The sequence below is a fragment of the Lepisosteus platostomus genome, chromosome 9 (assembly GCF_059453375.1).
Source record: "Lepisosteus platostomus isolate fLepPlt1 chromosome 9, fLepPlt1.hap1, whole genome shotgun sequence".
NCBI lineage: Eukaryota > Metazoa > Chordata > Actinopteri > Semionotiformes > Lepisosteidae > Lepisosteus > Lepisosteus platostomus.
Genome location: NC_142619.1, coordinates 56,090,137 through 56,116,590, shown reverse-complemented (window position 1 = coordinate 56,116,590; position 26,454 = coordinate 56,090,137). Strand labels below are relative to the sequence as shown.

General features: G+C 37.2%; 1 long non-coding RNA gene across 1 annotated transcript; it reads left to right on the top strand.

The window, feature by feature from the left end:
• The first annotated feature begins 12,371 nt into the window (after window positions 1-12,371).
• On the top strand, window positions 12,372-18,994 carry LOC148655288 (uncharacterized). The gene is made up of 2 exons (XR_015941238.1): window positions 12,372-12,634; window positions 14,555-18,994. It is a non-coding gene; the product is annotated as an uncharacterized LOC148655288 (long non-coding RNA).
• Window positions 18,995-26,454: the final 7,460 nt, after the last annotated feature.

Below are 26,454 nucleotides of genomic sequence, written 5' to 3'. Positions count from 1 at the left end.
AATGAAGATGTACAAAAGATGAATTAACTTAGCATACTCTGAACAAGAAGTAGACATAATGGATGCGGAGAATATAATATCTTACATATGTATTATCAGAAAACTTTTGATAAAGGTAATTATTGAACAGAATCATTCTTAAATTACAGTGGTAAAACATTTAGAAAAATAAAGTACAAATCGATGTCTTTAGATTGCAAATTCATTAATAGATCAAAATCAGGGAGCACTGATAAAGAGTAAATGCTCAGGATCACTTGCTGATTACAAATCCTGATTCTGGTATAGCTGGAATACTGGTGAATTTTGCAGATGATACCAAAGTAGATGTTTTAGCAAACTGCAGCTGCAAAAGAAATTCATAAAGACTTCGACTAGGACGGGGCAAACATCTGTCAAATGTAGACAAGCTCCTTGATGTTTCACACAAAGGCTCCATGTCACCCTTACAGGCTGAGCCAGTTGAGCTGGATCAGGTATCTGGTGAGGATGACCTCTGGGCACCTCCTGCTGGAGGTGTACACTGGGAGGAGACCCCGGGACAGACCCAGCACACTCTGGAGGGATTATATTGTAACGCATACGGCCACCATTGCAGGTTGTTCGAGCCGGCTTACCAGCGCGGTGACATCACCGCCCTTCCCTGTGGATAGCAGGGACCGCAGGATTTCCCTTTAGCTCAACTGGCGGGGTCCCTGTTGAGTGACGCCCGAGACCCGGGTTCGAGTCCCCAGCGGTGGGGGGGCCGACCTGAGGCGGCAGCGGCGAGGGCGCATACCCACGTGAACCCGAGAGTGCTACAATATCTCCCAGCTGCCCTGGAAATACCTGTGAGTCCCCTAGGAGGATCTGGATCCTCACCAGGAATAAGCTTTCCTGGGATAAAACCAATGTCCTTCACTAACAGGCTAAATTAGATAAACGAAAAGACTCTAATCATCAGAATTATCAATTGTGCCAAGTGTGAGATACAGTAAACCGTACAGCCATGTTGTTGAAGATGACAATGGTTCTTTCAAGGAACGGCAAGTTGAGGTAGCTTGGACAAATTAGTTCCTGGGAAATCAGATAATCTAGATGGCCTGAACGTTTTCTATGGGTCATGACTGTTCTTTCTGTTTTATGAAGCTGAAAGAGCCTTTTCTACAAAACGAGCCAACAGTTCCCCCTACTGTTATATTATGGTAATTCAGTTACTTTACTATTTCGGTACTTCTACTCTGGAGGAGAGAAAAGCTACTGTACCTCAATTTATAAGACATGTAAATGGCCATACTGGATGTTTGGAAGTGAAAACTTCACACTGTCAACAGAGATAATTTCAAAACATCGGAAACGGATTCAAAACAATCTTTTTGTAACAACTCACTAATTGATCCTAATCACTGTAACAACTCACCAATTGATCCTCATTATCTCCGACGCCGCTGCTACAGTATTTAAACATTCTGGTATTTAAACCACAGTGCAACGGTGCTCGGTATTACGAGAATAACCTGACCTTTATCCCCTGCATAGGGTCCTGTAGCCACCTGCTCTCAACACTTCTTAAATTTGTTCCTGTACAAGACTCATAAGCCTGCTAAAAGTGAAACATGGTGTGCTGCTTTTTGCATCACGGAAGTGATTCCGTATTTATTTCTGCCAGTTTTTTATTAATTAGACGATCGCGAATAATTTTATTTTTAACAGAACAGAGATGTAGTATACAATAATTAAAACTTATATTTTGACTATAAATGATTTTAAGTCCTGTACTCAGGCTTAGAGGGCAAAAATAGGTTATTCCACAATGGGAACCTGTGAAGACGCAATGGCTGCAAATTTCATTTTACATGAGGTATATATTTGTACAATCAACTCCGAAAAATAGTAACACTACTACATTTTTACACTCAGTAATTGGCAGACTTTGAACAGCAGGGGGCATGCCTTGTATGTGTTTTTTTCCAGCTGAATGGAAATCGAGACGTTGCAAAGGCTACAATTTATTAAATGCAGCGTGCAATCTGTTGTCGTCGTCGTGCGAGCCCTGTTCACAGATTATAAAAACCATGGATGTTACTAGAATATCCAAAGAGAGTATGTTTCTAAATTCTAAATATATTTACCCTATTACCGTGAACAGCGTGAAATAAACGGTAAAAGAAGCAGAATGATAAAAATAACGTCGCAAAGTGACAGATTTGATAGACATAAACAAAGTTTATTTTGGAAAATTGATTTATTAGTAAAAATTGTTTTATTTAGAATACAAATCTTCACAAGAACTAATGAAAATTATGTTTAATTCCAGGCAGGTTTGGAAAAACAAAAACTGAGTACTATTTTTTGTGAATGTGAATCATTGGCTGTACCAAGGTGGTGTTTAAAGCCGACTGGAGAAGAGGTCCTTCAAGTGTTGTGCTCCACGTGTTTGACAGCCTCTGTCATCAGGACATCTGAGACCTTATACTGTTTAAAAAAACGATATTGAAAACCAGACTAACCTTTTTCACAACTAGTTATTAACGAGGTTGTTTTCGCCTATACTTTGTAAACAATTATTTTGTTTGTTGTATAGTAAACTGTAAAACTTACTTGTCAGACAAGTAAATTTGTATCTGTCGTATTTTATGCTACAGACAACAAGTACTGTATGCTTCATGCTAAAATAGTTTACAACCTGACCTTCTTTTGTACAGATGTACATATGCATACATTAATATTCATTGATATCTATCATTTTATTATTTTGTTTTGCAACTTTTTTTAAAAAAAATATTTAATTTCATTTATATAGTGTTTGTATACAAAGTATTCCAATGTGTTACACATACTGTATACGGGAGGAACCTTTATGCAGTAGAAACACATCTTTCCTGGTCTGATGCAGGGAGGCGAATTTTCCGGTCTCAATTACTGTAATGTAGGGCTTGATGGCATGACAAACATATTACTAACAAGCTGCAGCATGTCGAGAGCTGAGTAGCTTGAATTCTGAGCTCAACTAAAATGCATGAGCATTTACCACCTTCTTTAGGCTTCCTTGCAGTGGCTCCCTGAGGATTTCAGAAATTAAATTCACAGTACTGCTGTTCATCTTTAAGGGCTGGAACAATATGTCTCTCCCGGCTGTGTCTGTGAACTGGTAACTGTACACAGCTGCTTGTTGCTTACACTCCCTGTTTCCTTTCAGTTCCCATTTCAAAGCTCAGAGTCCCTGAAGACTGACAGACTTTTCTGTTCTGTTGCACCAAGACTGTGGCATGTTCTCTCAGCCAATAGTAGATCCTGCACATCAGTTTGCACTTTCACACACCCCTTTATAACCCACTTTCATGCTCTAGATCTTAATTCTGTGTAATTTGCCATTTGTATGTTGTGTGTAGCTACAGTATATCTTTGATCTTTTTATAGGGCAGAAAGCTATTGCTGTTTCTGTAGACCTACAGTACACACCTGTATTAAAAAAAAACTGGCAAGGAGCACCAAGTGATTGATAACTACTGTACCATTCTACTATAGTTTAAATGTGCCTTTTCTCTCCAAAAATATGCAATGGACAGTTATAATTTCGTCTTGCAGCCAGTGAGCTCCTTAAACCTTTCCATTAGGCTCTGGGTTAAGATTGAGGCATGGTACTGAAACAGCCCTTGTGAGGGTAGTCAGTGAATTACTGCTGGCTTCTGAGATGGAGTCACGTAATATTCTTCTCCTCCTGGAATTTTGTTACTGTTGATTATAGCATCCTGCAGGATTATATGGATAACTAATTAGCGTTCACTGGCGCTTCTCTTATTTGGTCTGGCTCCTGTTTCAAATCCAGTGTTGTCACATGTGTTCAGGGTGTTCCACAAGGGTCTGGTCTGGGCTGGACTGATTTTTTAATACTCACAAGTTCTGCAAGCTTGTAAGCTGAAGAGTGACTGTGATGCTCACAGGCTCTCAACATCAGTTTCCCAATGCTGATGACTTCAATACTGTTGTTGACCATGCTGAAATCAAACCATTCATGATGACTTAAAACCTCAGTGTTAGTCTTTTGAGCCTGTGTTATCATTTGATAAGAGATAACATGATATTTCTTATCATGTTATCAAGAGAAGCAGTATCACAAGCATATCTTTCTTCCTATTCCCTACCATTACTCTGTCAAGACTCTTGCTCTGTCTTTCCGATGCTGAATAATAGATTTAATCACAACTGCTTTGACTGTGACTGCTATAACGACTTACTTATTGGAGTATATTCTAATATACTAAGCGGGCTTCAGAATAACAAGACATTTGAAATGCTGCTTGTATGCTCACTGAAAGTACTCAGCGCCATCACATACTATAACTCACACCTGCTGTATATTTCATTGGCTCCTAGTGAGATTAGGAGTGCATTCTAAGGTTCTCCTTAAGGAGAATTTTAGGAACTGAATGATCCAGCTCCAAGTTGGATCTTAAGAATCTGTTTCATGAGTATAGCCCAGCTCTTAATATGAGACCTGTGACAGACAACACTCTCCAAACTCATGTAGAGACTTACAGTGCCTTGCGAAAGTATTCGGCCCCCTTGAACTTTTCAACCTTTTGCCACATTTCAGGCTTCAAACATAAAGATATACATTTTTTATTTGATGTGAAGAATCACCAACAAGTGGGACACAATTGTGAAGTGGAACGAAATCTATTGGATTTTTGAAACTTTTTTAACTAATAAAAAAATGAAAAGTGGGGCGTGCAAAATTATTCGGCCCCCTTGCGTTAATACTTTGTAGAGCCACCTTTTGCTGCGATTACAGCTGCAAGTCGCTTGGGGTATGTCTCTATCAGTTTTGCACATCGAGAGACTGAAATTCTTGCCCATTCTTCCTTGCAAAACAGCTCGAGCTCAGTGAGGTTGGATGGAGAGCGTTTGTGAACAGCAGTTTTCAGCTCTTTCCACAGATTCTCGATTGGATTCAGGTCTGGACTTTGACTTGGCCATTCAAACACCTGGATACGTTTATTTGTGAACCATTCCTTTGTAGATTTTGCTGTATGTTTGGGATCATTGTCTTGTTGGAAGATAAATCTCCGTCCCAGTTTCAGGTCTTTTGCAGACTCCAACAGGTTTTCATCCAGAATGGTCCTGTATTTGGCTGCATCCATCTCCCCCTCAATTTTAACCATCTTCCCTGTCCCTGCTGAAGAAAAGCAGGCCCAAACCATGATGCTGCCACCACCATGTTTGACAGTGGGGATGGTGTGTTGAGGGTGATGAGCTGTGTTGCTTTTACGCCAAACATATCGTTTTGCATTGTGGCCAAAAAGTTCGATTTTGGTTTCATCTGACCAGAGCACCTTCTTCCACATGTTTGGGGTGTCTCCCAGGTGGCTTGTGGCAAACTTTAGACGAGACTTTTTATGGATATCTTTGAGAAATGGCTTTCTTCTTGCCACTCTTCCATAAAGGCCAGATTTGTGCAGTGTAAGACTGATTGTTGTCCTATGGACAGACTCTCCCACCTCAGCTGTAGTTCTCTGCAGTTCATCCAGAGTGATCATGGGCCTCTTGGCTGCATCTCTGATCAGTCTTCTCCTTGTCTGAGCTGAAAGTTTAGAGGGACGGCCAGGTCTTGGTAGATTTGCAGTGGTCTGATACTCCTTCCATTTCAAGATGATCGCTTGCACAGTGCTCCTTGGGATGTTTGAAGCTTGGGAAATCTTTTTGTATCCAAATCCGGCTTTAAACTTCTCCACAACAGTATTACGGACCTGCCTGGTGTGTTCCTTGGTCTTCATGATGCTCTCTGCGCTTTCAACAGAACCTTGAGACTATCACAGAGCAGGTTCATTTATACAGAGACTTGATTACACACAGGTGGATTCTATTTATCACCATCAGTCATTTAGGACAACATTGGATCATTCAGAGATCCTCGCTGAACTTCTGGAGTGAGTTTGCTGCACTGAAAGTAAAGGGGCCGAATAATTTTGCACGCCCCACTTTTCATTTTTTTATTAGTTAAAAAAGTTTCAAAAATCCAATAGATTTCGTTCCACTTCACAATTGTGTCCCACTTGTTGGTGATTCTTCACATAAAATAAAAAATTTATATCTTTATGTTTGAAGCCTGAAATGTGGCAAAAGGTTGAAAAGTTCAAGGGGGCCGAATACTTTCGCAAGGCACTGTAAGTCTATTTTTATCGAAGCTTTTAACGTGTAATTCATTTTTACTTGTGGTATCACAGAGTCTTTGCTGGGCAGTTTAAAAGTTACCTAACACAATATCAGCAAAACCATCAGGGTATCAAATGTATGGAAATAAGTTACCTTGTATTTATTTATGTTTTTAAAGAATCTTTTGCAACATGCAAATTTGTTCAAGTAAATGATTTCAACACTCATGCCCAGCCCTTGTGTAATATAAGATGATAGGATGGTGTAAACCAGTTCAATAAGCTGTAAGTGAAGAATGATTATTGCGGTAAAACATTATAATAATGGTGTGTAAAACACCTTGAGACATGGACAGAGTAATAGAGTTTTCTGTTTAATCAATAATGATAATAAAATAGATTTATGGGGCTTCAGACAGAGTGAAGGGAAACTTAGCCTGCAATTATGTTTTGCACCATCTTAAACAGTTGCTCACTTGGTGTTCCCTTGTCTGAAACTAATGTGTCAACCCTGCACTGATATTGTTTTTGACTGCATGGGGAACATTTATATTCTTGTTGCTTAATTAATTGTAGCAACTGTATTCTTTTTGTTGTATGACTTTCTGGTCAATAAAGTAATTCAATCAATCAAAGGCTGTTTCTCATATCACAATGTGACACAACAAGAACAATTAGCTTCCAATAATTATAGCAAATTGTCCTGTAAATGGAAAGTGAACAAAAATCAACATTGTACAATGCAAGGTGGAAATCAGATAACTGCATGAAACTTACAGTACAACCCATTATGCTAAATAAGCCCTCTGTGTATTTATTAGAGCTTCTTGCCCGTTCTTGGGATTTGTAACCTGATTGTTTTTTTCAATGTCTAAAATGAATGCTCAATTGGATTTCAATTTGGAGATTGCTTTGGCCAGTCTGAGATTTGACACTTGTTTCTTCTGTGATGTCCTTGGTTGCATGTTTGGATCGTTGTCATGCTGCATGGCGACGTAACATCCATCAAGTATGCATACATTTTCTTCTCCGTTAGCAGACAAAAATGTTTCTGTAAGTTTCACAAGTCTTTCTGCTGCTGCCAGCATTTATGTTTTCAATAAAGGCAAGTGAGCCAGTCCCAGAAGCAGCCATGAATTCCCTTGTTATGACATTGTCTTCTCATATGAGGAGGTGTTCTTGGGCTCATTATTATGCTTCCTAACTAATCTGGAATTTGTTTTCTTGCTGCTGGTGAGTGGTTTAAATCTCTCTTTCGTAATTCTGCTTTTTCAGCCTTCTGCAAATTATGGATTTTAATATCTTCATCCCTGGAAATGGATTGTATTAGGCTTTTACTTAACAACTTTGATCATTAATTGCAGGAGTTTGTATTTTGGGCCAACCTGGTTTTGACTGCAAGACAGTTATACTTCTGGTTTCTTTCTCCTTCAGGACATTACAGAGTATTTAACTTTGGTGTGCCCAATTTCCATGTTATGGAAGTGATTGATCTTTTTCTTTTCTTTTAGCATCAAAAGTTTCTTCTTTTATTTTACAGTTTCTTGGTTTTCAGTGTGACTTTTTCTTACAGACCCCAAAGTCTGATTTCAAATCAGTGCATTCACAGCAGAGTGCCTAAGTAACAAAAAACAAACACCTGGCTAACAAGAAAAACCTGTCAGTAAATTGTCCCAGTGAATACTACCGCTCCTTCAAAATAATGAGATTCAACACAATCAATTTGTTTATGGACTTCCTGTGAGACAAGTATAAGATACTAAGTTTATATTGAACCTTGCTGATTAATTCACTTATTTTAAAAGTTTATGAATACTTTAAACAGCTGTGTTTTACCCTAATGGCCACAGCACATTGATCATATTATTGTGGTTAAGTTGTATGATTGTAGTTATAAAATGCAATTTCTAGAAAATTCACAAAGACCATTTTGAGCTGGGGCTTAATTTGGGACACTGATAGATTTTTGTTATTGTGATGAAGAGCACTATACAAAATGAGTTTGTTTCACAGTTGTATTGTGTTGATAAACTAATTCCATGGAAAAAGGAAACATTTGCTTTTTAATTTGAGTGACTTTTAAATATAATTTGACTGTATACAAGACATCACTCCTCTGGTAGTTATACTGGATCGCAATACATTTTTCATCACATTTCTGTTTTATGAATGCTGCCATATGAGAATAAGAAGTCTATTTTTGTCCATAATATACAGTGTGTCACAGCACTGGGTTCTGGGGTTGACTGACAAAACACTGGAACAAAGGAAGCGCTTAAATGGTGGGAGTAGATGTTTTTCATTGTTTGGCAGTGATAACATTCATCAGGCTAATCATTGCATTTGTAATTCTATTAAAATGGCAAAACAAAATTGATTGCTTTTCATTTCCACAATTAGTTTCTTTCAGACACATAGGATATTTGTGGACAGTCCCATCTGTTTGTAGGGCTTTTGTGTGGAAGAGAATAGGACATGAATGGTTCAATCACTGTGTCGTGAAGTATTACAAACACAAAAGTGTGTAGTGAGGATTCGTAAATGTATTACTGATTAGAATTCTCAACAGCCCGTGTCGTGCTGATGAAATAGCACCACTGATTTGTTAACCCAAGAGATCCAGATATGTGGAGTAATATGCAAGCATTGTGTTATTTTGTTAATTATCACAAATCTTATTCACTTCATTTAGGGTCTTACCTTACTCTTCTTTACATTACTGTAAGGGTAACAGCACAGATAACACGGATAGTTTAGCTTTCTTCTCCTTTTTTATAATAGAGAAACATTTACATAAATCATTTTGAGCAATCCGGAAGCATACATGGAAAGAGGTGGCTTATATTCTCACATCTTAGCATTGTATATGGAAGATGGATAAATATATAAAAGATATTGTTGCAAAGAGTGTTCTTTTTTCAAACAAGGAGAAACAAATATGTTATACCATATACTTTGTGAGTTTCAATGAGCACTCCTTGATTTGGTAAATATTGCTTTCTGAGGCATTGAAAACCCTGTCTAAAGGTATTTTTTGCTTTTTATTTTGTAAGTGTATCTTCTCACTTTTTGACCCCATGAGTGACGGGTCTAAGAGAATGCTAAAAGTTATTTCTTCACTGTACTTTGGAATCAAATGGTCAGTTGGAACTCCTTCCCCTGAATCCTGAAAGCAATTTACACCATGTTATTTAATTAATTTCTTACTTATTCTTATCCTGTAATATACTATATATTGTTGTTGCATCTGCTAAGACTGATGTTAGCCATTCAAATCAAAGGAAAGGCATTAAATTGGATTCAAAAAGACTTGTTACACCTCATACAAGAGCCCTTCCTGATTCATTTAATATGTATTTGATCTGTGTGCAACTTTGGTGTTATTTATGTGACAAATTCCAAACCTACCGGACAATAGATAAAATAGTCTGGCCTTAACTGTTAGGAAATATTACAATATTTAAAAATTTAAATCAAGGGATGTTATGATTATTGTATTGTATAACGCAATACTTAAGCTTCACTTTGAATATTGTATGCAACAATGGTCACCACGTTATAGAAAAGATATTGATGGTCTGGAATCAGTCCAAAGAAGAGTGATCAGATCCATTCATTATGACTATTAAGCTTGAAATATCTTAGACTCCTTTTATTCATATTTGAAAATGCCTTCCCCTGTCCTTTAAATACATTGTATGTTTTCTTGTTCTATCCCTTCTAAGGTTTCAGAAATATGTATCTTGTAAAAAATAATGTTTATGCAAAGAGTGAATATAAGTTTATTTGCTTATTTTAATGGGGATAGCGAAGATGAATTATTCCCAGGTGTTAACCTCTTGTCTGTGGAAGGATTAGTTTTACTGAATTCAGAAATATCTCTTTTCCAATGAAGAAGTACAGATGTTCATTCATCCATCATCGTTCTTTATACCAAAGGGCTCCACTAGAAACAGTGACTGCAGTATCTGTTATATTTATAGGTATTGTACTCCTGACAGAGTGAGTCTTGTGCATTCTTACATTTAGCCATGTTTCTGCATATTGAAAAATCATTTTCTTGCCTTTGGACCGCCCTTTGCTTGCCAGGCTAGGCTCTGGCTCTCCCATGACCCTTAATTGGAAGAACCGAGTAGAAAATGGATGGATGGATTTTCTTCACTTCTATTAGCAAAACGAAAATTAATTCCTGTACTTTAAAATGTATCTGTTTTCACTGATAAAGGGATTTATATATAGCATGGCCAACCAGATTACAGGTTTTCCATCCATAGTTGGTCAGCTAATGGGGACCAAGGGTCAAACCAATCAATGGGGACCAATTTAGTAAAGACAGACAGATTTAACCTGCTCATCTCTGGGAAGAAACCGAAGTTCCCAGTGTAAATTGAAATTGAACTCAGGATCCAAAACCTGTGAAGCTGCAGGCCCTATCACCATATACTGTACTGTATATAGAACTGATGGCCTTGCAACATCATACTGTAAAACTGTAAAACAAAACAGCATACACCGATGATGGTAAAGAAGTCCAGGACATAAAGAGATTGTGGGTAAAATGGGCTCAAAACTCAGCAGCCCAAACAGCGGCAGAACGTCTGCTCCTCTGCAACTCGGGACTTTATTTGAGCTGGAAATTCCTAAAATTAGCCATGAGTAATTATCAAAGACCTCTACTACACTGAATCACATTCAAGAATATCTATCATGTTTCACAGTCTATTACGATTACCACATTGTGATCTGAACACCAGGGTCTGGGCTGGCTGGCTGACCACAGCAAACAAGAAAGGTTCACTCTGACATCCAGCAAAGTGTCATCATGTATCTTCCCTCAGAATTCTCTTATAAATTGGTGTGCTAAGACGCCCCGTTCACACTACTTTTTGTCCTCCCTGCAGGGGTACTCTCTGAGTTTTATTAACAATCCCCTAAGAGAACCAGAGAGCCTTTGTGGCAGTCTGCTTGGCGCTGTGAGTTGAAATTACAGAGTGATCAGAAAATGCGCGTGCTGCTTTTCTGAAAAATTGCTGTTCCATTTGTGCACCCATAAATGGATTAATGGGGGATGGGTGCACTTGCTTTGATGTGCAGAGATAAGTTATGGGTTCAGTGTGTGCCTGCCCCTGGAGTGATTCACAATTACTATTGTTAGTGTTATTACCATTTTTTGTTTCCTTTGTTAGCATAGTTATCAATGTACCCAAATAGCGAAACAAGGTATTATTTTCTAGGGGAAAAAAAACCAACAATGTTCCACAACCGAGATGTTTTTCTCTTTTGATTCTTAATAACAGATTGTTAAGGTCATGTTATCCGGAGTCTCATCTTTCCATGACATGTCCATTATTATATTTCTGCTTGCAATAACAACGATAATGATAAAAAAACAGAACCATGTTTCATGGGGTGTAATGGACTGTGTTTTATTACACATGCATAGCACACAAAAGTGGAAGGAATGAAGAGGAACTCAGGTGTTCTCAGATCTCTTCATCCTTCAGAGCCTGTTCGAAAACAGGCCAGAATTACTATAGGTTGAATTACTCTACGATATTAAAAAATTTGTACTGCAAATGGAAAATTCACATTATTCACATTATTCCAATAGACTTATCATTTGCTAGCTTGTCTTGTGTCTTTTTAGTCACTGCTTACCTTCATGACAATCTATATCCTGAATCATTAGAGCTGCACCTCTTCAGTCTCTACTGTACATCTAAAGTCATTGAGAGTTCAGGAAACAAAACACATTTTGCCCTCTGATTTCCTCTTTATTATGGATAATAATATGGAGAGGCTAAATATACCTCATAAGAAGTTTAAGAAGCTGCTACAATGCAACAGGTAGAGTTTCTTAAATGCTATCAAAATTAAAGATGAGCTCACAAATTTCCAACTGCAATGAATAGGTTTGGACACTATTGTTGACACAATTTCTTTTAAATTTATATATATATAATTGTATGGAAAAGAACTGAGCAGTTCAGAAAAAATGCCAATATTTTCTTATCAATTATCAATAGCAGTGGAGAAGAGCAGAGAGTTTGCTGTTTAAAATAAAATGGACCGGTCTTCCTCTTCGGGAACTGACTTCAGTGGCTGCAGTGTAGGTTTACAGAAAAATGTAAACAAGACAAAAACTACTGAGTAACAGATAAATAAAAAATAGCTGTTGAACAGTTCAGTATATACTGTACTGTATACAGTATATAGTTATTGCTGGGTATTCTTTCTTACGTAGACAGGAACTAGTTCTGTGCCCTTAGGTAATTCACTGCAGCAGGCTTTGTACTGGGCAGGCTAATAGCAGTATCCTATTCTTTGGCTTTGATTCTGGTGTGCTGTGGCCTGCTGAAGGACACCTGTGCTGAGAGTCAAACTGCTACAGCCCAGCTGATTTCTGAGTACACTGGGCACTGACTCACTGTGGGGCTGCAGATAGAGGTGTTTGCACTTTCACTATCGTGATCCACAGAAACTGGTTTTGTTTTGTAAGGGTAAGTAACTTCTACCCTTAGTTGACAGAGATCGGTTTCCAGTTTGTACATTTAGAAGACGTTAAGAATATCCATTCTGGTTAGAGTTGAACTGTTGTTGAAGGGGTACACATAATGTACTCAAGAGTCTGTACCTGAGTTTGTGTAAGCACCTTTTCTAGGAAGACACAAAGTAATCCAGTTCATCAGTGGAAAAGGGAAAGAGTGTTTTCATACAAAGAAAACAGATGATTTTCATGCGACAAATTGATTTTCCTACAAAGAAAACCAGTGTCACGCCCTGTACACCTAGAGGGCGCTCTACTTCTGTCCTGTTCCTAGTTCCCTGTGATTATTCATGTCTTTCTGGTGTGTCTTGTTGTGTAGCCTATTTACTTACATATGGTTTGAATTATTTTGCATTATTAGATGTTCTTATTTACTGCTCTTATTCACATATTAATCTTTAAATTGGTACTTGCTAACAATACAGCACATGGTTAAATTTCAGAGAGTGTGGGTAGGTGTTTCAGCACTGTGTAGGATTCAGAGTACAGAGCTTTACCTGCTGGGGCTCCATCACAAATCTTACTTGTTGTTTTTTTTTAGTTTGTACAGTATGTTATGCCTCAATACCTAGCTGTTAGAAACACCTCAGAAAATCACTAAGAGACTGCACAAAACCAAAACAAATACAAATAATATAAAGCAGATGGTATAATGTGCTCTTTTATGCAGGAGTTAGTTGGCCTTTGGTTGGTTCAGTGGGTTGTATGTTCAAAACTCCAGGGGAAAGCTGTTGGTAAACTCCTGAAGAATGTAGAGTTAAACCGCGGAAAACCAGGAACTGAGGCGGACAGGTTTCACAGACATCTGCTCTTTATTGTGCATAACTCTTAACTGACACAGAACTGCAAAAACACGACAAGGCACATAAGTGCCATAAAGTGGTAACCCCCAAACCAAAAGCGCAACAGTGTCGTAAACTGTGTGCAACATAACATGTAGTTCACCTGAACTGCTTGATTAAAGACCCAGCCATGGTAATAGGTCATCTATGTAAATGTGATGCTTTATCTGCTTAAACATACTAATATATTACAACACACAAATGAAGGTGTTTGTTATCCATTGCCTTGTGCAGAAGGAAATGGTTAAATTTCATTTCCTTTCTTTCTTTAACCTTGTGCTAGCATGGAGGTCACTCACTGAAATAGAATGCAGTGTTGCTGCAGGTCATATGATTGAGATTGCAGTGTCCCTCGCTCATTGTTGGAATTACTTCAAGGAATTTCTGCTGATCTAAAGCACAGGGTGACTTTGGGACAGAATGTGTGCTGGGGGACGAACAGCACTTTCCACTGTGTTTAAGTGCAGACATTGATGTTTAGAAGAGGTGCCAAGTGGTGCTTTTTTAGGTTTGGGTTTTTTTGGGAAAGTAGGACACACTTCAAAATACATATATATCATTCCGTCTGGAAAACCTGAAACACATTTCAGGTGTAATGTGGTAGCAATTAAAAAGTGGCTGGCAAACAACAATAACAACAACATCAATCATAATAAACTTTATTTTATATAGCGCCTCTAAAGGTAGCTTCTCAAAGTGCTTTACAGAATGACAGCAACAAAAAAAAAGATATAACTTAGCCATGTACCATTGTTTCACATATACTGTAACTAACTGCACAAGGAAATGTATTCATTTGTATATTGCCTGGTCAATTAAGAGATCTAGAATAGATGACAAAGATACATTTTTGCCCATATTTGCAGTGCCTGTTGTCTTGCAGAAATGTCTATCAGCTCTAGGGGATGTAAACAACTGGTTCTAATATTACTAAAGCTACTTGGCATCAGTTCTTCTCTGATGTGTGGTGTATCCTCTATTTTTTAGCTGTTAAGATACTGTATTTTAGTGTCTATGTTTCTTTCATTCAGTACCAGAATGAAGACAAAGTTGTGTTCTGAAACACAGTGACAGTGGTAAAGTAGAAGGCGTGCTTTGAAAGACCATCAGCTCACGTGTGATTGCAGCTGTACAAGAAGAGAGATTGTACGATTGTGTCTGAACTATGAATATACAGTACTCCTCCACATAAAAAGAAACAACAGAAATGGTGGCTTTTGTTTACACAAATGCAATCGAACACATTTTATTTTTCAAATGTAATGTTCTGTGTGTTTTTTTTTCCTGTTTCATCTTTTCTGCAAAGTTAAATTTCTTTCCCATTGAGAAAAAGAAAAAGAAAATGTTGAGAAAAAGACATTTCCATCCTGCCCAGCATGCTGTGAATTAGAGAACTGCTGGATCTTGCAAGGCTGAACTCAACTACTAAGCTGCCTGGGTTTGCAAGATGCTTTATTCATAATGTAACAATAATATAAAACAATAAAGTAAAACAGAGATTCTCCACTGTGATAAAGGAACTTTCATTGATCAGCTTTAGATAATCTGATTTTCTCTGCCTGACGCCGTAGCAGTGAACACCCTGTTAGCCCAGTGCTCACCACCAACATGAAACAGCGATAACTGATTATTACTGTATGCTATTCTGCTACATTTGTTGGATGATCTGTTATGCAATTTAGGATTTTAGAAATCAAACTCATCTGTTTATTTGCTTAATTGTGCTTATAGAATAGTACTGTATAGAAAAACGTACTCAATGAACAGAATGTAGTGGAAGAGGTTTACCCAAAAAATATAATTTTACGTTCCGTATAACGTTACGTTATAATTTTAGATAAGCTTAACTGTTAAACCTTCTAGTTAATGTGTATTATATTTCACAGAATTTAAACTGATAAAGTGTATAGACTGAACGTAAAGTCTGGGCCTTACAAATGCCTGTGTAAAGATGAAACAAGACTTGTCAAATCATCATCATCATCATCATCCTACTACACTTACTACACTTTAATGCTTTCCTAAATGGAAAGAGGTCTGCATGGTCTTTGAGATCAGAGGCTATGAAAAAAATATTTATTTTGCTATTTTTAAAAATAGGACCAATTCCTGCTTTCCTGTGTTGCTCAGTTTATATATCTCTGCTGAATTCCAACACAAAGTGTAATAACAAGGGTGTCATTAATGAAGGTGACAAAGAATCAATTGAGCTGCAGGAATTCTTTTGTTTTCACACATGCGGAATTAGCTGAATATATTTACAGTAGGAACAATAGGCATGTTAAGACTGATGTTAAGGCTGTAAATGCCTAAACGTTTGAGAATATGTTTTGACTTCTTTTGAAAGAGCTGAACAGGTTGAGGTGAAATAGGTTTCCCCTGCTTTTACTGTAAATACAGTACATTTTTACTTTTCCAGAAGGCATTGCAGGTGTTTGTAACATTGTATGCTAGCTATATTCATTATGAAAATGAATTGCGCTGGATGCATAGTTTCTGTTACATTGTTACGTTACTCTGCAAAGTTAAATATCTCTATATATGCAGGACTGGTGATTCTGTGTTTTTTTTACACAAGACGTGCAGCGCTACAGTGCTTACCTTTCACTTCCAGTATATTAAGCTACAAGCTTGCAACTCACATTATGTTCAGCTCTTCATTTTACAGTAGGTCCGTAATGGCATGAATAGGGTTTTAGCTACACAGATTTACAGTTCCTTTAAAATGTGTGTTACACTAAGAGAATGCAGACAAACCAGACTTATTCAAAACTGATTACAGTTTCCACCCACATATTAACAGCAGTTAAACTGCTGGATCATTGATGTTGTTTTGGAATCCATCCAACTAACTCCTGAGCTGGTTCCTGTTTTCTATCTTGAAATATTATCTCTTATGCACAATACAGATGTCTTACACCTTCGTTACTGTACATGGTTCCATTGCTTAAGGATTTTTTAAAGGAGTGAATGTTTGTTACATATATATTGTACACCTTTGAGCAGTCAAGCAGAAAGAAATGTTTGCTGAGCCATTTAGCAGAAAAGATCGATAAAAGAACTAAAAAAGGAGTAGATTTCTTCATTTTCATTATGCGGCAGGCTATATTTTCATTTTACAGTACACTGGAAATGCACATCAGTGTGCAAACGTCTTTATACAGGTACTGTATATGTAATCCTTGGATCAAGTAGCTACTGTAGTATCAATCAAATGAGTTAGATGGGTCAAATGGCCTTCTCTCTTTTGTGTGTTCTTATGCTTACACATTATTCAGTTATTCAACACCATATTCAACATGTTATTCAGTGGGAGTTAGCAGAGTTTTGGCCACAAAGAGTAGAAATAATATACACTCTTCCTTTGTCAAATGCGTATTTTACTTTTTAGTACTCACAAACACGAGAGAGACATATACAGACCTATTTTTATAGGTGAATAGTGAACTTCCCCCACTGATACTACCTCCAAGCGTGTACTGTAGCTAGTTCTTCCACTTTTATTTTTTATGCCCCTCGGCTGTTGTTGCTTTAACTATCAGATCCACTATCATATATCAAGAACTGGAAGAGTATCATACAATCATGGGACAGATTAATATTTCGTAACATTTTAAAAATACAGGAGTATTGATTCCCACATTTTATTTAGGTTTTGTGCACCGTGAATATACTGCGTCAATATCATCAGACAGCTTGATGCTCTATCTTACATTTACAGAGTTTTATTCTACAGGGTATTATTATAGGGTTTTATTCTGTTTTTGACTGCTCAAAATTTACCCTCTAACATATTAAACAATTTTAGTTAGTTAGTCATGTCTTATTTATTGTTCATGTGTACTGTACTATAGAGATCATGCAATTTTTATTGCTGCATATACTGTAACTGCTTCATTCTTGCATAAAAAGAAATATTGGTAAATTTTACTTGTTGTAATATATACATAGTAATTCAAGTTGCCAAATTATTCAATTCAGAAAAGCACCTAAACTCCAATGATTTAGGTCTAGTGACAAGCATGTGGAATGAATTGGAGATTTTTGTGATTTTTTTTTATTTTTATTTATTATAATGCGGGCATTTGCCTTTTTTCTATAAAACAATATTGCATTTAAAAAGATGCATTTAAAAGCCATGTAGATAATGTTATGTAACACCATGCTTTAAAACCAGACATTAACAGCATGCTGAAGGTAAAAGAACTGTTTTCATTCAAGAGCACTGGAACGAGCCTTATCATTTAATCCTCTCCTTAGAGGGCTGGCAGCAGTTCAAACTTCACTGTTGTTCAAATGAAAGTTCCTCGATCAAAGTGTAGTGACTTTGACTGAGCCACAAGATAAATGGCAGCAGAGGAACAATGTCTTACTGCTCATACTCAGTTCTTATTTCTTTACAGAAGATGTCAGCCAGTACAATGTAAACCAATTGTTTGCCTGAACTCATTCTAACAAACCTGTCTTTCCACCTGTGTGGATAGCAAGTAGGAAAAACAAAGTAAAAGGTTTTAATTATTTACAATTTTGAAAGTTTCTGACTATCTAGTGAATATTGTTTTGCTTATTTCATAAAATGGGCATAAGATAACATATAATGTTATAGATGTATTGAGCACTGTTTATATATATTGTAGAGATAGGCAAAAAGTGCTTTGCTGTTGTTGATATGGCATAGGATACTTAATGCACAAAACAGCATTTTGAAATATGGAAATTATGGTTTTGCACTAAAATAACACCCATTAGAGTCATTACAGAATCTACGCTCAGAAATAACAGGAAGTCTCTGTTTGATAAATAATGTGCAATCTGGATTTGAGAGCTGACCGAGGAAGGTCAAAAATAGATTGGACTTGTGGCAACTTTGCAGGAAATAACATGGACATGTTTATCATTTCAAGTCGAGACCTGAAGGAACTAGAGCCGCAGAAAGTTCTGGTATCATCACATTTTTCCCAACTTTATCTGGGACTGTGACTTCTTATTTGTTATTTACTTTTCATTAGAAGTAATGATTAAAGTTTCAATTTTAATAGTAGAATGATTATTGTCGTTTTTTTGATTTTTGTGGTTTTCTGCTAACATAATCAAATACAGATCACAATCTTCATACAAGAAAAAAAAATTAAATGTAAATTTTGATATTGATTTGATATGATATTCCTAGATTTTGGTGAGAGAAGAACTGACAGGTTTAAATCTATCCTAGTTATAATAACAGTGTTTTTTGCAGTGGAAGATGATTTCATAGAATTCTGATGGCGGAAATCCTTTGATAATATTTTCCTGATTTGTGAGGTTTTGAAAGTCTGGTTATAAGCACAGTTGCCCGAATAACCTCAAAAAGATTCTTAACTGCTCATCTGCTCTGATGTCAAGCTACATAATTTTTCCTACTTTGAGTGAAATACTTATATTTATAAAGTCCGTTGTTCTGTCACTGACAAAATAAAAGAAAAAAACCTGCATAGTATGATGTGGATTTGCATTTGTATAGCAACATTTTCTGGGTGTTTAAGCAAAAACACATTTCCTCATAACACACACAGTATGAACCTTGAGAAGGAAAAGTAAGAAGGGACAGTATTCTAAGTAAGAAATAAAGAGAATAAAAATAGGTCTGAAGATTTAAAATCTGTTAGCAGACCCACATGTTTCTTTGCAGAGAACAACAGATACACTGTCTCATGTTTGCTCTTCACCACATGAAACAGTAGATCTGCTTCCTGTACACACGCTGTTCTCTCACACTGCACATAGTCTGCCCTGGGTCCTGCCTTGACTGTTGGTGATCAAGAGATTTTATTCAACTTTGCTATATTGCTGCTATATGGCAAAGATCATTAATGTGCATGCAAGATTAAAGCAAATCCCAGAATAACTTTGTGCCTAACAAAAATCAATGAACAGCTTCCTAGTTGAGAGATTCCAATTTGACAACAGCTGACATTTTTATGGTGCTGTGCCCTGATAACTGATAAAGTCCTTAGATACAAGTTGTAAAGCAAACATTGCTTTTGTTTGTCTAGTATGAACAACTACCTTGTTCGCTTACCAGCCAGGGTAAGGAAGCTGCCCTGCTCTTAACTACCTCAGTACTTGGTGTGTTGTTTAACCATCAAACTACAAGGTACAGGCAGCAGGTGTGTTTTAGTTAATCTCCGGAACAATGCCAGCAAGTCAGGATGTTCTTGTTTACACTCAGTTAAAGCTATCATACTTCCTTTTATTTTGTAATTGAAGTCTTTGAACCCCTAAATTCCAATAATCCCATTATTTTGTAAGCAACACCTTATTTATTATACAGTGAATCTGAGGCTCATACTGTTTTTTTTAACTCCTTGAGACTGATAATGTCCTGTCTTTTTACGTGGCCTTTGTCATACTTTTAAAGTAGTGACTATATTATTTGCTGAATTAGAGTAGCACAATGTCATACACACTAGAACACATAGAATATTGTAAGGAGTTTGACATACAGTATATACGTATTAGGTTTCAGAAAACGAATGTACTGATCACTGTTTGCAAACCTCTGTACAGTCTTTGTAAGGGTGATTAACAGTTAAAATGATCACAGCAACAAGACCTATTATGTTAATTGTTATTCCATGGCATGGGAAGCAGTGAAATTAACTTGTTTGTTTACTTTTTGACTGTTGTGCAGTAAGTGGGAATAATTTTATATCCAGAGGTGCAGAATTATAGAACTAACAAGGTAATTTGGACAAAAGCTGCACTGGCTACCAGTGGTACCAGTCTCTAACAGGATTGTTGACATACAGTACCAGGCACTACACATTTTTGTTTTTTATTATTCCTTTTCTGCTTACTGTACATTTTATTTTATGAATAATTTATCTGAAGTGCCTTGAGAATGCTCTTGATGAAAAGGTGCTATATACTGTAAGATTGATTGATTGAGATTTCTCACATGGAACAAAATTTGCTTCCTGTTTCCAAAAAACTTTTTAAACATTTAAAGATGAAAATGCAGCATACTGTATACTGTATCTTTGGAAAATTATACTGAAGTAAATGATGCACTATGGAAAAATGTTGTGAGAGCTAACCTGCATCCTTATTCATTTAAAGATGCTTACATTTTTATTATCAATACATCTGTTTGACATTTACAAACAAAGCAAATCACACTTGTAATTCTTTATCTAGCTGAAGATTCTACTGAAGCAATCTGAGGTACAACAGCACTGCCCCACCTGAGAATTGAAACCACAGCCTTCTTATTAGAAATATAGAGCTGTAACCACCATTATGTACTGCGGCCTAACTAGTGTACTATAAAACTGACTCACACAAACTCTTTCGCATCATGGGGAATTATATTTTCAAGAATCAAGAACAATTAGAAACTGTTACAATAACTGTGGGAAGAAAACAATGGGCCAAGGAAAGAGAAAACCTGATAATCATTTGAAGTTGGCCAGTATGAGTATGACATGCTGCATACATGTAGACATTTCACCCTAGTCACAAAGAACATCTGGTCATTTTTTTAAGCAACAGTGACTAAATTCAAATACTGTAACAAAGCAAATGGGGATCCTTTTGAACCCTGTTAAAATAGAGGCGGCGTTATTAAAAGAATCTTAGCAATTAAATGAAGACCAATGAAACTCATACTGTCATTATCACTCACTGACCTATCCTGTGATTGAACTGAGTTTTCAGCAATCCTGGGTTGTTGTCAATGTTTCTTGCCCAGCAGAAATCTCTGATGAATGAAAAACAGACTGTGTCTTCACACCCTGTTAAGAGAGACCTTAGACTTAGACACAACTCTAGACACAAAGCGAGACACTACCCACTAACCTTGAATTCAGACAGAAACAGATGGCAGTTTTACTACAGTAATAGTAATACCACTGAGTAAACTTGCTCAAGCCATTCTCCTCTTATGTTTCGGACACATTTTTGGGTTATTCTCACACTATTGTGGTTTTACAGGATATATTTTAAGTTCGTATTTAAGCTCAATTGCTCACATTAAGAATAAGTTGAGACTAGCTGTTAGTACAGTATCTTTTCTGGTCCCTCACATGTTCTGCATTAAGAATACCAACAGATGCCTTCAAACAGAATCATAGAATAAAAAATTGCACAAAATGAGCAATTCTTTTGTCCCTTTATTTAAGCTACTCAACAAATTAGTTGACAATAAATGTGTATTAGTATGTGGACAATTGCAATTAGTGTTTATGTGCAACTTTGAAGCAGTATCTTGCTATTATAACAATTATAAGGGCTTATGGTGATTGTGGGAAAGTAAATTTACAGGTTCTAGTAACCTGTGCGGATTCCTGTAGCAGTGGTGAGTAATGACTTGGTACGGGTTGATATCTTTCATGTGATGTTATATTTATTTTGAATGCAATGTTTACAGTATAGGTACTGCTTCTATGTTTTTGTAAGTCTGTGTGTGCAAAACTATAAAAATGGCTACTTAGAGGTAAAACAAACATCAGACAATAACATATTATTGTATATATTGAAAAAAAATCCTATTTCTTTTGAATTTTTCATATTCTTAACAAGCATTTCTATGTCCAGCATGGCACATGCTGGGTTAAATGCTTGCAGGTTTTCCATGGAGCTGGTACAGTATGTACAGTCTTGCAGAGTGGAGTGCTATAGGCTAATTAGCATGATCTCTTGTTGAGAATGACCCTGAGAAAGAGAGCAGTGAAAAAGTAAAACAAAGGCAGTGCTGTAAATTTAAAACTGTTTAAAATGTAAATATCGCTGCAGTGGAAAGACTTACAGTATCTGCACTTTTAGTTTTCGGGACGTTTTGGCCTCTTTTCTGTCTATTGCCCCATTCATTGATTTGATCCCAAAAGTGAGCCAGATGAAAAGTGTGAAGAATACCTGTTCTAATGGGTAAACTCTCTTCATTTTGTCATTTAAAGTGCAGCTAGAAGTGTAACTTCGGGCAAAATTCTATGGTTCTTGTTACCCTAACCCTAGCCAGGCATTAAAAGCATGCCGATGTATCTACCATTTGACAGCACTTTTCACCTCAATGAAAATTTGCCTAAAGAAGACAGATTATTAAAGAAGATACATTTCCAAGAGGTTTTGAGAAGCGTTTGGATTGTTTGAGACTGATATTTTTAGGTTTGAGGTTAAATTTCAAATCGGATGATTGGAGGGCTTCTGAGACACCCTGCAGGAATGGGCACTTATAAACCCTAGCTAGGGTTAGGGTTAGCGATCCCACACTACGTAGAAGTTTTTTACTATCAGCGCTGGATTGCGGGCCCCCAGTTATCTTTAGGATGAGTGATAATTTGCTCCTATCTGCACTTTTAGTTTTCGGGCACTTTTGGCCACCTTTCTGTCTATTGCCCCATTCATTGATTTGATCACAAAAGTGAGCCAGATGAAAAGTGTGAAGAATACCTGTTCTAATGGGTAAACTCTCTTCATTTTGTCATTTCACGTGCAGCTAGAAGTGTAACCTCGGGCAAAATTCTATGGTTCTTGTAACCCTAACCCTAGCCAGGCATTAAAAGCATGCTGATGTATCTACCATTTGACAGCACTTTTCACCTAAATGAAAATTTGCCTAAAGAACACAGTTGATTAAAGAAGATACATTTCCAAGAACTTTTGAGAAGCGTTTGGATTGTTTGAGACTGATATTTTTAGGTTTGAGGTTAAATTTCAAATCGGATGATTGGAGGGCTTCTGAGACACCCTGCAGGAATGGGCACTTTTAAACCCCAGCTAGGGTTAGGGTTAGCGATCCCACACTACGTAGAAGTTTTTTACTATCAGCGCTGGATTGCGGGTCCACAGTTATCTTTAGGATGAGTGATAATTTGCTCCTATCTGCACTTTTAATTTTTGGGCAGTTTTGGCCTCTTTTCTGTCTATTGCCCCATTCATTGATTTGATCCCAAAAGTGAGCCAGATGAAAAGTGTGAAGAATACCTGTTCTAATGGGTAAACTCTCTTCATTTTGTCATTTCAAGTGCAGCTAGAAGTGTAACTTCGGGCAAAATTCTATGGTTCTTGTAACCCTAACCCTAGTCAGGCATTAAAAGCATGCCGATGTTTTACCATTTACAAGCACTTTTCACCTCAATGAAAATTTGCCTAAAGAAGACAGATTATTAAAGAAGATACATTTCCAAGAGGTTTTGAGAAGCGTTTGGATTGTTTGAGACTGATATTTTTAGGTTTGAGGTTAAATTTCAAATCGGATGATTGGAGGGCTTCTGAGACACCCTGCTGGAATGGGCACTTTTAAACCCTAGCTAGGGTTAGGGTTAGCGATCCCACACTACGTAGAAGTTTTTTACTATCAGCGCTGGATTGCGGGCCCCCAGTTATCTTTAGGATGAGTGATAATTTGCTCCTATCTGCACTTTTAGTTTTCGGGCACTTTTGGCCACCTTTCTGTCTATTGCCCCATTCATTGATTTGATCACAAAAGTGAGCCAGATGAAAAGTGTGAAGAATACCTGTTCTAATGGGTAAACTCTCTTCATTTTGTCATTTAAAGTGCAGCTAGAAGTGTAACTTCGGGAAAAATTCTATGGTTCTTGTAACCCTAACCCTAGCCAGGCATTAAAAGCATGCTGATGTATATACCATTTGACAGCACTTTTCACCTCAATGAAAATTTGCCTAAAGAAGACAGATTATTAAAGAACATACATTTCCAAGAGGTTTTGAGAAGCGTTTGGATTGTTTGAGACCCATATTTTTTGGTTTGAGGTTAAATTTCAAATCGGATGATTGGAGGGCTTCTGAGACACCCTGCTGGAATGGGCAATTTTAAACCCCAGCTAGGGTTAGGGTTAGCGATTCCACACTACGTAGAAGTTTTTTACTATCAGAGCTGGATTGCGGGCCCCCAGTTATCTTTAGGATGAGTGATAATTTGCTCCTATCTGCACTTTTAGTTTTCGGGCAGTTTTGGCCTCTTTTCTGTCTATTGCCCCATTCATTGATTTGATCCCAAAAGTGAGCCAATTGAAAACTGTGAAGAATACCTGTTCTAATTGGTAAACTCTCTTCATTTTGTCATTTCAAGTGCAGCTAGAAGTGTAACTTCGGGCAAAATTCTATGGTTCTTGTAACCCTAACCCTAGCCAGGCATTAAAAGCATGTCGATGTATTTACCATTTGACAGCACTTTTCACCTCAATGAAAATTTGCCTAAAGAAGACAGATTTTTAAAGAACATACATTTCCATGAGGTTTTGAGAAGCTTTTGGATTGTTTGAGACTGATATTTTTAGGTTTGAGGTTAAATTTCAAATCGGATGATTGGAGGGCTTCTGAGACACCCTGCTGGAATGGGCTATTTTAAACCCTAGCTACGGTTAGGGTTAGCGATCCCACACTATGTAGAAGTTTTATACTATTAGCGCTGGATTGCGGGCCCACAGTTATCTTTAGGATGAGTGACAGTTTGCTCCTATCTGCACTTTTAGTTTTCGGGCACTTTTGGCCTCTTTTCTGTCTATTGCCCCATTCATTCTTTTGATCCCAAAAGTGAGCCAGATGAAAAGTGTGAAGAATACCTGTTCTAATGGGTAAACTCTCTTCATTTTGTCATTTAAAGTGCAGCTAGAAGTGTAACTTCGGGCAAAATTCTATGGTTCTTGTAACCCTAACCCTAGCCAGGCATTAAAAGCATGCCAATGTATCTACAGTATCATTTGACAGCACTTTTCACCTCAATGAAAATTTGCCTAAAGAAGACAGATGATTTAAGAAGATACATTTCCAAGAGGTTTTGAGAAGCGTTTGGATTGTTTGAGACTCATATTTTTTGGTTTGAGGTTAAATTTCAAATCGGATGATTGGAGGGCTTCTGAGACACCCTGCTGGAATGGGCAATTTTAAACCCTAGCTAGGGTTAGGGTTAGCGATTCCACACTACGTAGAAGTTTTTTACTATCAGAGCTGGATTGCGGGCCCCCAGTTATCTTTAGGATGAGTGATAATTTGCTCCTATCTGCACTTTTAGTTTTCGGGCAGTTTTGGCCTCTTTTCTGTCTATTGCCCCATTCATTGATTTGATCCCAAAAGTGAGCCAGATGAAAACTGTGAAGAATACCTGTTCTAATGGGTAAACTCTCTTCATTTTGTCATTTAAAGTGCAGCTAGAAGTGTTACTTCGGGCAAAATTCTATGGTTCTTGTTACCCTAACCCTAGCCAGGCATTAAAAGCATGCCGATGTATCTACCATTTGACAGCACTTTTCACCTCAATGAAAATTTGCCTAAAGAAGACAGATTATTAAAGAAGATACATTTCCAAGAGGTTTTGAGAAGCGTTTGGATTGTTTGAGACTGATATTTTTAGGTTTGAGGTTAAATTTCAAATCGGATGATTGGAGGGCTTCTGAGACACCCTGCTGGAATGGGCAATTTTAAACCCCAGCTAGGGTTAGGGTTAGCGATTCCACACTACGTAGAAGTTTTTTACTATCAGAGCTGGATTGCGGGCCCCCAGTTATCTTTAGGATGAGTGATAATTTGCTCCTATCTGCACTTTTAGTTTTCGGGCACTTTTGGCCACCTTTCTGTCTATTGCCCCATTCATTGATTTGATCACAAAAGTGAGCCAGATGAAAAGTGTGAAGAATACCTGTTCTAATTGGTAAACTCTCTTCATTTTGTCATTTCAAGTGCAGCTAGAAGTGTAACTTCGGGCAAAATTCTATGGTTCTTGTAACCCTAACCCTAGCCAGGCATTAAAAGCATGTCGATGTATTTACCATTTGACAGCACTTTTCACCTCAATGAAAATTTGCCTAAAGAAGACAGATTTTTAAAGAACATACATTTCCATGAGGTTTTGAGAAGCTTTTGGATTGTTTGAGACTGATATTTTTAGGTTTGAGGTTAAATTTCAAATCGGATGATTGGAGGGCTTCTGAGACAC